This window comes from Chamaea fasciata, unplaced genomic scaffold (assembly GCF_029207755.1).
Source record: "Chamaea fasciata isolate MVZ Bird 193981 ecotype frontalis unplaced genomic scaffold, bChaFas1.0.hap1 SCAF_5, whole genome shotgun sequence".
NCBI lineage: Eukaryota > Metazoa > Chordata > Aves > Passeriformes > Sylviidae > Chamaea > Chamaea fasciata.
Genome location: NW_027094090.1, coordinates 59,304,144 through 59,316,148, shown reverse-complemented (window position 1 = coordinate 59,316,148; position 12,005 = coordinate 59,304,144). Strand labels below are relative to the sequence as shown.

Sequence of the window (12,005 nt, the reverse complement as noted above, 5' to 3'; positions counted from 1 at the left end):
AGTCAATCCATATTTCAAATGTGTCTTCCAATTGGTACTCATATATGAAACCAGGGACTTAACAAGTGTAAGGTTGGCCCACAGGAAAACTGTAGGATGCAGAAGATGGTTTGTCAAGGACTAGTTTTCACACAGGCTCTGAGTCAATGGGAGTCTTCTGGCTGGCTCTTGTCAGCTCTCCTCCAGGCAAATATTGTCAGTGAATGGTGTTGGACTGAGGACCTGTTGTCTGTTGATTCCCACTCACAATCCTTTGTTACATGCTAGGATGGAGTTGTGACCTCAGCATAGGTGTGCCTGAAGTGAAATGTGTGAGCCAGACATATCCCTCTTCAGCTTGTTGAACAGTTTCAGCAGAGCAGCCTCTTTTCAAAACCCCTGCCAGGGCATCCTCGCCCTCTGCCTTGATGCTAAGACACAAAGTCTTTCTTGTTCTTAGATTTTCTCAGACCCTCTCTTTGGTACCAGTTAGCTTGATTCAGCATCCTAGGGACTGAGAAAAGCAGTTCTACTGCTGCTTCAGAGGTGGGGAGAAATAGTGAAGGGGGTGAAGAGAATTTGTCTTTAGATAACAGCTGAATTAAGAAATGTTCAGACCACATTTTTGTTGTTGTACTTCTGTGAAATGGGCAAAGAGAGAAAATCCTATCCTTCCAATTTAATGAAAATCAGTCTTGGCAGCATCCACAGCTCATCAGATGGGTTACAAAAAAGCAGGGTAGTTGATCTCTTTGTAAACAGAAATCTGTCTTATACATAGGGAGGACTGGGGATGAAAAACCAACATGAGTTGATAACAAACCCTCTTCCTACTTCATGAATTTCAGGGTGGCAAAGCCTACCTGAACTCTGAGCTTGGAGAGAGTTAATTTTCACAGGAACAGGAACTTTAACAGTGCAGCTCTGCAGCAGCTGATCTTTATCTGCTTGTCCTTTGCTCTGAAGGAGGCCCGGAAAAAATCCCCAGCCCTAGTTTATACCTCAGAAGAGCTTATTAAATAAGATATTCTACCTGATGACAGTCCCATCCTCCAGGAAAGACATATTTCTGTGGTAAATATGCAAAAGCTTTTAGAGTTGCAATTACCTGACACACTAGGGAAAAAAAAAAAAAAAAAGGGGGAAAGATAATACAGGCATTTTGTTGTTGAGTTACCTGGGATTCTGTGTTACCAGCCTAAGTCCCTAGCTGAAAGACAGAAGGGGCAGCCAAAATGAAATATGTGACAGAAAGCAAAAATGAAAGAGAAAAATGGTTCATTCTCAGTGACAAACAAGGAATATTTTTGTGGCAGTCTCTGGGGAGGAAAAGTCTTGATAAAATTTGCTTTTTATATTTTAAATGTTATTCCTGCCCAGTCTGAAGTTGCAGCTTGACAGATAATAAGTTCTGTCTGTCTAATTCCTCCCTTTTTTTCCATGCCTGAATTGGTGGGAGGAGGGGAAAGGGGCAGCAGCTCACCAGGAAAAAAAAAAAAAAAAAAAAGAGAAAAAGAAAAATCTCGTTGGGTTGAATTACATCAGCAGGGGGCTGCTGATTAAGCTAAATTCAAGTCATGAGGAAAATTTATGTTCTTCTTCATTTTCTAATGGGGAAAATACAGCACAGAGTAGAGACCCCTTCCACTCTAAAGTGAAGGAACTTTCATGCTAGGGGAAACACTGGGCTTTATAAAGATTTCATGTGTCTTCCATTTAATTCACACTTGTTCTGCTTGCTAGAGTATAAAAGACAAGGGAATGACTTCAAGAAATGGTACAACTAAGTTGAATGTGAAGGAAAACCTTCCTCAGACCAGTAAAATCGCTCAGACTCTAAGCAGTCATGCTAAAGGAGTGACAGAAACCTTGTGCCCCGTGCATTTAAGGAAAGATGAGGCAGAGCGCAGGGAAATATAAAGTAGAGGTTGGATCTCAGCTGGAGAATTTTTATCATGGACTTCTGCAAGCAAATTCCTAAATTGTCTCCGTATTTTATTAACAACTTGCTTTTTCTTTTTCCTACCACTACTTTTGAGAACGTGATGGCCAAATCCTTTGATGGATTGAAAGGTGTGTGGGATCCTGCTCCTCATAAGAGCAATGTCAGGCCTTTCCTCTTCCTATAAATGATAGGCCCATTTTCTTCTCCTGAAGGTGGAAGACAAAGTGTCTTTAAACAAACTCTGTGTTTTTCCTTGACCTGAATCTGCATAACCCAGCATAAACCAAGAGGACCCCTTGGCTGCTTGTGGACATTCCATGGGGGATTTTCCATTGCTGCCATGTAATGTGCTCTGAAGATGAACGGGATCCCTCGGCCCACTTTTTTGTGGGAAGAATGGTGGGCGGAGTTGCTATTGTGCTGCTGGCACTGCTCAGGAGCCCTCACTGAGTGCCCCAAACCCAGAACTGTCTCTGTCCCACCTGGGATATTTCTAAGCAATTGCGCTCTGGAAGGATGGTAATGGTATTGAGGTGACAGAGCGGGATGAAAATTATCAAAAATGGTATCAAAATGTCTTTAATCCAGCAGAATTTAGCTCTCAACCCTCTTATGAATATACAGCCTCCTCCAAGCTAGATATGCTGCCACAAGTGGTACTCTGTCGATCTTTCTCCCTTGCTCTTGGCTATAGTGAGTCCACAGGAGGCAGAACATGATGGCCTAAGCTGGGCTTTGCAGGAACTCCTGCTCTGCCAAGAATCCCTCTCTGGGAGGGCAGTGCCATTGTGTCACCAGTGCCTGCTGCAGGCCTCAAGAGAAGAGAATGAGCCCAGCAGGGTCACACCATGGGCCCTGCCTGACATGACAAAGGACATCACAGTCACTGTCAGTGGTCAGAGGTGTCCTCTAAAAGGGGGGGTGCTGTGAAGAGGATCATCCTCCTTCTGCCCAACCATCTTCAGCCTCTGGTGGAAAACTTGCTGTGGTGCAAGGTGTTTCTCTCAGGGCATCCTTACCCAGCATGTGTAGGACCTGGCTGGTGGGTGTCCAAATGTTCTTTGCTTAGGAGAGGGGTCCCAGCCGCTCCCCCTGGTCACCATAGTCCTTCATCTTGTCCCTTACCGTCAACTGCATCAACCTGGGCCTTATCACTGATCCTTCAAGGAGGTTTGTGGTGATACAGCCATGGTCTGGAGGAGCCTGAAGGAAAAGGTGAGGAGCTGAAGCTGATGATGAAGGGCTGCTCTGCCCAGCTCACAGTGCAGGAGTGGGCTCTGCACTTGGCAGTTTTAGCCAGACCTGCTTAAGCTAGAAATGAAGCCCTCTTCGCAGAGTAACGGATCAAAAAGCTGTGATAGCCTCTGCATCACAGGGTATCTTCCTGGGATTTTATTTCTGTCCTTTTCCTTTTCATGCTGCAGTTGGAAGGGGAGATCATTAAGGTCATTTCTATGATCTCTGTTTTGCAGAGAGTCAGAGGAATGAATGACCAGAGAGATCCCTTCTGGGCTGATCAGCTATGTATGAACAGCTTTCTGGGAAAACCCATATCCTGAGAAATACAGGGCTCAGGCTGCAACAGATGGCCCCTTTGTCAGAGCCCCCATTCATGCACTCAGGTGGAAGAGGAGGCACTGCCCTCTGGGAGGCTGGGGTGGTTGGGGTGGTAGAGGGAGAGTTGAGGTTGTCCCTTGTTGGAACAAGAGCACTTCACCATCATGGGCTGGCAGCCTGGGGGTGCTTGGAGCAGTTGGGGCTGCTCATGGGGTCACTGCCAGTTTGTTACCTTGCCCTCTTGGCTTTTCTTCGCTGTTCAGCTGAAACAGCTGCTGTGTTGGCACCTCGGGGATGAGAGTGTTTTGCTAATTAATGGTGTAATCACCTTATGAGATTTAAGTCTTTCAGAATTCACAAAATATTGCAGATATAAAAAATAACAGCTGTCACCCCTCCACTATTAGCAAATAAATTCAGATTTGGTTCCTTGTTTTCAAAAGGCTTTTGGTATGTGGCTTGTCTGGCCTGGGTTGAGATGTCTGCTTTGTAGGTAAGTGGCCTTTGATGAAATGTTTGGATAACAGAGAATGAAGCTGAGTACCAGTTTGAAGAGGTGTTTATCAGTCTGGTTTCAGACACTGCAAGAAAATATGCATGCATAAAGGCTACGCGCATGTTGTCAACCGCCCATACAGAGTGTGCAGTGAGGCTGTGTGCAGGTGTGGTTGTTAGCTGGCTCTACATGCTTAGTTAGGTGAGTACAGGTCCTGAGGGATGCAGGGGGCTAAACTGGATCTGTCTTGCCACACGTGGACATTGGGCCATGACAGGTGTCAGTCCTTCAGCCGTGCTGACAGGAAGCCAAAGCAAGGTAGATTTCTGAGTAAAGTCACAACCTGTTCCCCAATGTGTGACTCACAAATGTGTCATTCTGGTCAAAACTGCCCTTTAAATGAAGCAGTTGTAATGACACAGGGATGGGCTATGCTTTTTTGTTTACTCGCTGAACTGGCATCTGCTATGTCCTTGTATAACAGTGTAATGCACTTATATTTCAAAATCTTCTGCCATTCTGGACTTGCAAAAACATCTCTATCTCAGATTTGACTGTGTTTGCAGCTGTGGGAGCCACATTTTTCTGCCAGTCTGTTTCACTCCTACCTGCAACATTCACTGCTTTACTGACTCTGCCTCTCTAAGGTAAAGAGCAGGATGGCTTGAGGAGGAAAGTTTCTTGTGGGGACTGGACTGAAACCACAAAGTTCATTGCTGAAGTCTAAGCCCAGTTTCGCTTGGTGACAATCACGCCTGGTAGGACTGCAGGCTTGCAAAACTGGCAATACACTGCAGAAGACTCTGTGGAGGAAAGCAGACTGACTACAAGCTTTACTATTTTAAGCAGTTGTTAATTTCTTTCCCAAGCACCCTCGGAATTTGAAGGTGTTTTTTTCAGAATCAAAATTCAGCAGGATTTTTTTTTCAAAACCAACATCAGGGTTAATTGAATCTCAGCTTTATTGTACCCAGACTACCAAGTCTTGGAAAGCAAGAGATATCTAGCTGAAAGCTTTTGGCATTATCCCACGTTTTGGATAGTCAGGCCAGGTTGGTTTTTGGTTTTATAGAACTCAAGCAAAGATAGTTCTTTTTAAAGTTCCTTTGTGTGTAAATCACCTTGGAGAAGGGATGATAAACCAACATTGTGCTCATGGTGCATCCAGCAGAGATTCACCGTGTCTGTACCCCCTACCTGGGGTCTAATTTAAAACAGAAAAGACTGTATTTCAGTCTAAACAATCTCCTCAGACTAGACCCTCCCTAGTGTTTTCTCTACTGAAACCTTCTTACTGTTTCTCTAGGTATTTTTTATTTTGCTCTGAGCCGACACAACAGCTTCTCCTTTATCTTCTCAAAGCTGGTGATGTGGCCCTTTCATTGTGCTCCCACAGCACCTTCCTGCCCACCTCCAGCTTGCGATGCTGGCCTTGCTCTGAGAGGAGCCCTGAGTCCCTGCGTGGAGTCAAAAAGGCTGTCTGTCACAGGAGGGCTTTGTTTATTAACCAAGTGGATAAAATATGCCCAGTTTCGTGCCTCTGGGCCCAAGAAGATTTGTAACAAAGGGCTGTTTGCAAGGAACCTGACAGGGAGCCTTTCTCCGGCAAAGAGAAGTCTTTGGTAGACCAAGGAAGGGAGAAGTCTCATGCTGTTTCCTTTTACCTCATCTGCAGTTTGAGAGGTGGAAAATCAAATATCACAACTGAGTGCTGAGCCAATCCCTTCAGTCCCCTCTCCTCTCTCTGGAAACAGCTCCTATATGGCAAAGATGGGGCACTGACAGTAATTACTCCTGCAGATCTCAGTTTTGTCTTGATGGCTGGAAAGGAAGGAACCTGTGTGTCCAGGGGCAGGGATCGATTCATTAAGGGTGTTTTGGCTCAGAGATAGAGGAGGATGTGAGCAGCAGCCAGAGGCAGGTACCAGGGCTGGAAGCACTGTTCTTCCATCAGCTGGTGCCACCCCTCGGGTGAGGGGCTCTGCTTCTCGTGTAAAAGAGCAAACAAAACTTGGGGAGAAAAAGGTAAATGTAATTTTCCCAAGGCTGCTGCAGCTTTTAAACTTATCAGTAATACCCACAAAGGGAAAGGCAGTCCTCTGGATGCAAGCAGGCTCATTCACCCTCAGGGGCACTGCCCACAACCCAGGCAGTGCTGTGCAGGCAAGAACAGAAGCAGGAGCAGAGCCACGGTGGTGTGGCTGCTGGCCAGGGCTCAGCAGTCAACCACCAGCTCTGACACAGGTCCTGCCCAAACTGAGGTAACCCACCTCATCCTTCTCCACATCACCTCCAGATTTTAGAACTGTGTTCCCCTTTCCTTCTACCCCCTCTACTCCGTAACTTACCCATTAAAGCAAACCTTCCCTGTGGGCATTTGCGCCACCCAGTGCCACATAGTCCCATGCCTGGGGCTGACCTCCCCAAAAGCAATACCTTACAGTTTGGAAACAAATAACACTCAAATGAGGCTAAGATGGAGTTCCCACGTGCTTTCTTTCAGGGCTTGCAGAGAGAGAGGAGGCAGTGTGCAAATACACTTGTTACCAGTCCATGTGCTATCATCTGAAGTCATCTGGGAACTCTAACATGAACATCACAAACCTTCTTTTAAACCCAGCAGAGAATCCTAAACTGATCCCTACCTTCTTTGTGCTTGCTCTCAGAGTAGTTTCAGTAGCAATGTGAGGATCAGGGAGTGGTTTGGAAGTCACACTCTCCCCACTTGTAGGTTGGCTACAGGTGTTGGATTTATGGGGTTTGGGGTGGGTTATTTTTTTTCCTTTCTTCTCCTGCTACATCACCACCAAAACAAGCCTGTCACAAGATTTCCTGCTGCCTATTTTTCTTCTCTTAAGCTTTATAAGCACAGTAAGTCTGTTTAGGCTGCAGCCTGGTGAAATGATGTGAAAAATCAAGGTCAGTCTTGTATTTACTTTACCAGGGCAAGCCTGAAACAGGTACAAATAGCCAGGTTGTTTCACTGAAAAAGAACTATTTACCTACACCTACAAGAAATCAAACCCCTCCTATTGCAGCTACTGGCTATAGCACTTCAGACTCCATCTCTGTAGTACATAAAAGACACGCAGTGTTTTGGTAAAGATACCTATGCCCAGCTCGTGGGCTGGGATGTAACCAAGCTCAGTATGATGACAGGCAGCTGCAGTGACAGTGTGAGGGAAGGAGGGAAGGTACAATTCACAGGGCTACAACAAGAGCCAGCTGAAATCAGAGCCTGCTGTTTGCCCGTGTATGAAAAGCATAAAGTTTGGTCTCTGCTTCTAGTTGCTTACTTCTGTGGTTTTGTGTTTGCCCTTCTTTCTCTCCTCCCACTCAAGTCACTTCCTCAGCAAGTGCAAAAGAAGCAGAGCAGGGAGAGGATGCTCTTCTTTTCAGCTCCAATGACAAAACAGCAGCAGCTCATAGAAGCAGTGGTGTGGTGACCCACAGATGTTACTCCAGCAATAGGTGGCCAGTGAGAGTGCACTGCAGTCACACTTACACAGTAGTAGCATTTTCTGTCTTCCTACATTTATTTCAGTGCGTATTTGGGTCAGGGCAGTAGCTGGCCAAGGGCAGAGGTGACTGCTGAGAAGCAAAATGAGGTGAGGGGCTGTTGGGATAAGATCAGTGCTCCCCAAGTGTGAAAATAAAAGAATTATGAGCAGTGAGATTCCTCATCCTCTCCTGAGTATGAAAAAGCATTAGCAACACAGTTTGCACAGGATTTCAGGGATACTTTGCTCAAGTACTGTGAATTCAAATACTATCAGGTTTTTGCCTCCCCCTGTACATTTGCTCATGCAGGCAAGAGATGTAAATGTAACATGGAGGAAGCTGACTGTGTATGTCTGTGCATTCATTAGGTTCACAAGTTTTAGGCCCCAGCACAGTGGTACTGGAAAGCTGTATTACACTGAAGAGCATTTTCTGGTTAGAAAGTATTTGTGCTCTGGTGCTTATTAGCAATGAGGTTAGAAAAGTGACTGGTGTTGGTTTATATATGAATGAGTCATTACCAGAAGAGAAAAATTACCTGAAGATGTGACAGTTAGTATGGGGTTATACATTCCTCAGCTTCAGACTTCTGAATGATATGACTGCAGTACCCACTTTCTATCTTTTCAAGCCATTTGCTGCACTGATGCCTCAAATTAGCCTAAGCTCATGGAAAGGCACCTTATTCTCAGGTGGGGGCTCAGTAGCTACCTCCTTCTCCAGGTCATGCTGGGGAAAAGGAGTAACTCTCAACCAGTTGAGAGTGGTTATCTTGCTTGAAAAACACTAATCTTGTGGCCTGACATAAGCTGAGTTACAGCCACGGCTGTTACCTGTTTAAGAGGAAGGTCAAGGAAATGTCCTTTGCCTTTTAGGCCAGATCATACAACAGTTGTTCTGTGCTGCTTTACAAGGAAAGAAGAAATGCAGAAGAAAGGCATACATATACATATACATATACATATACATATACATATACATATACATATACATATACATATACATATACATATACATATACATATACATATACATATACATATACATATACATATACATATACATATACATATACATATACATATACATATACATATACATATACATATACATGCACACACTATGAGAGATTCACAGGTCTAAGAGGAAGAAGTAAAAGGGAAGTGGCTCCAGGAACTGAGAGAGGGGAGGGGCAAAGGAGGAATCCTTTTACCGATCATGGTTTCCTGGAAGTTGCTGTTTCCCACATAAGGAAAGGTTTGGGAGGAAAGATGAAGTTTCATACTTCTTGCTATTTGGGGACTTAAGGCCAGAGGACAGTATCCCTCTCCTGCAATGGACTGGAAAGTAATCTGTGAGTCACTGAGTGGCAGCTTGACCTTTGTTTTTTGCTTATTGAAGGACAAAAGTAATTGTAGACATTGTTTTACCTGCACAGACACGAGTCATTTTGCTTTACATTTAATTTTTTGTTTTACCTTAATTTTGCCTCTGTGACTGCATGGGACCAGTACTTGGGTGGACACCCAGGTTCTGTCCCTGCTTCTGCTGGTTTGCAATAGCTGGAGAGTAGCAGACTTCTACCCACTACCAAATCTAGTGTTTGTCTCCAAAGGCTTCTGCTCAGAGAGAGAGGCAGGGTAGATGTGGGGAAATGGGCCTGAATCTAACTGAAGTGACTCTGAATTGAAAATTCTGCAGTTCAAAGAGTTGGGTTAACTCTTTGACATTATTTTGCTTTTTGTCAACCACTGCCGTTTGTAGCTGATTTGAAACAGAAGTTCTCAAAAGCAAATGTAATACCCCAGGCCTGATAAGACGTGAAAAGTGCTGAAAGTTTTATACTGTCATCACTGAATTTCAACCTTTGTTAGAGGCTTGGGGCAGTTTTCAGATAACTCTACTGCCTTACACAGCTTCTGAGCACAGGGAGGTCACCAGCTGAAGCCTTTAGAGGATAAGGAGAATTGTTTGTTGTAGCAGCTGATGCTTGTGCTCACATTGAGGCAGACAAGGAGAAGTTAGCAGTGCTTCAGTTAAGTTGACATCAGGAGGAGCTGTACTGCACTGAGTTGTTTTAACTGCACATAGGATGGTTGGATGGCTTGTGGTAGTACTGCTGAGCAACACCATGCGCTTTGCTTGTACTCTCCAGTCTAGATGTAGGTGTCTGTACCATTTACCTTGTGCTGTTCTCCTGGAGAGCTGCGCTTGCTGAAGCAGGGCTGTGTTTACAGCACCTCGTGCACAAAGGTATTTGTGGCTGAGGCCCTTAACCAAAAGGGTACTAGGGTATAACAGTAAATATGACAATGAGGGGTAGCATGCATGTTAATGTGACAGCTGGCCTACAGAAGGAAAGCTGATGGCCTTTTTTGGATTCACCAGGGTAAGAATTTGCGCTTCCAGTAGTTGCTTCCACGCAGAGCTTTGCACTCAATGTCGGGGGGGGGGGGGGGGGGGAAGGAGCCTCTGATGAGTTAAGAAAAGTTGCAATATATTTAGTCGTAAGAGTATTTCACTTTCCAGTGGTAAAGTGCAAACAGAGAATAGTCATCCAAGAGGAAAATGGAGTATTTCTTTGCTGCTCACAGAAGTATTAAGAGGGGCAGGTGAAGTCTAAAATGTAAACAGTTACAGCTGAGACTAGATGGATTTGCTAGTTACTGTGCTAAAAAGTTAATGATGAAATACTGCCAGTTGATTTCAGTAGGTAAAAGGAAGTAATGGTGATGGCCTGTATCAGAAATAAAAGCTTATCGAAGTGATCTCATCCCCATAGTTGTCAAAAATACAGCTCATGTCATTGTTAGCCTGTTAAATTAGTGGACTGAATTCTGAAGGGCTGCATGAACACAAGCAAGAGCAGGAGGTAGTCATATTGCTGTTTCTGGAAATGCTTTTCTGGAGGCTCATTTGATAACCTATCTCCTCTTGTCAGGTGCATGAGGGAGCAGGGAAGAGAACGGCACCATGTGCTGGATTTCACTTGGCAAGGCCAGTATGGGTACAGGGATGTGGTGGCTCCAAATGTATTCCTTTGTAAGGAGGTCAAAGTACAGCTTGATGTGTAAGATATATAATGAGCAGCAGAAAGAAAGGCATGTTAACTGTGTTGAAAGATAACATTCTGTCTTTTGAATGGATTCTTGTTATTGTCGTTGTTACTTTCAGAAAAAAAAAAAAATTATGTTGAAATTATTCTTTTTTTCTCCATTGTTTGGCTCTTGTTCTCAGCTTTGTTATGGCCACAAAGAGAGGATAAAAACGGATTGGCACAAAGTTGGGTTTCCTGTATCATTTAGAGTTATGTTTTCAGCCCTTAGCACTTTGGTAGAGTCTGTTCTTCATTTTGAAAACAGCAATAAAAGAGCAGAGAACATAAGAAAACGCAATTCTATCCTTTTTTTCTAATGAAATTGTCAGTGCTAGCCTGAACTCTGTCTCTGATCTGTATGAAGTCTCTGAACTGTGCCGTTGGAAGAAAGCAGATCCAAAAGGAGAGATAAAATATCCATGTGCCTGGCTACTTTAGAAGGTAGTAAAAAGCTCCCGACGTCTTGCTTGTTTTTAATCTGTATGTTTATGTCTACATAAATCCTTTGGGGACAAACTTTAAACATTTACATTGGATTTAGAGAATTCCCTTCCAGCATCACTACCTATGATACAGCAAGAGTAACTAAGATTAAGTTTATGTGAATGGCCCTCTTGGTTTTCAGAGGCATGGGTAATGTTAAAGCATGTGTTCAATTCCTGCTCAAATGGGAAATGGCAGTGATGAGCATGAAGCGTTGCAGTGGATTTGCTGTTTGTGTGTGGTTGTTGGAGGTATTGGGTGTGCACGGAGACATAGCTCATGTCTTGGGAAAAGGATCTATCTGCAGTGTGTGTCAGCTAAGCATCACGACGCAGTTGACAGTCCCCACCCTGTGCTACTTCGGTGGGGAGCTGCTGTTGAGTGCCCTTGAACAAACCCAAGCCTTCAGCCCCCCCATCCAAGAAGGGAGGAATTGCCACCTGCTTTTCCAGCAACTCTGCAAGTGCAGAAGTGCAGACACTGCACCCTGTGTAAGTTGTCAGGATCTCTTCCTAGCACCTTGATGCCCATCTCGGGCTCTGAAGGGCAGCCAAAGTACAACTTGGAGAGAGAAAAAGCAGCAGCAAACCCAGGATATGAGAGGTTGGTTCAGATGAAAGCAGAGGATGGCAAAGGTCAGAGTTGCTCTAGACACAGCCAAACAGACCACTCCTTGGAGCCCTAGCCTGTGGTTTGGTCTTGCATGGGATTTGAAGAGGTTCATTTCCAGTTCAAGGTGTGTGCTTTTGAGCAACGGTTGAGTTCTAGCTCCTAGACACACTCACAGCTTTTACCTTAGCCTGGGGCTACAGGCTCTGATTACTGCCCACAAAATGACATTTGAAGTTGTGTAAGAATCCTGTGTGCAGGATATAACTCTAGTCACTGCTTTTGTAAGGGGGCTGTCACAGCAGCCCAGTGACAGCACAGAAAGAAGAGCACGGTGC

At 44.6% G+C, this 12,005-nt stretch overlaps 1 protein-coding gene across 3 annotated transcripts in view; it reads left to right on the top strand.

Moving 5' to 3' along the window:
* HIPK2 (homeodomain interacting protein kinase 2) overlaps positions 1-12,005 on the top strand; it is a 128,514-nt gene that overhangs the window by 44,257 nt on the left and 72,252 nt on the right. The gene's annotated exons all lie outside the window — the stretch shown is intronic.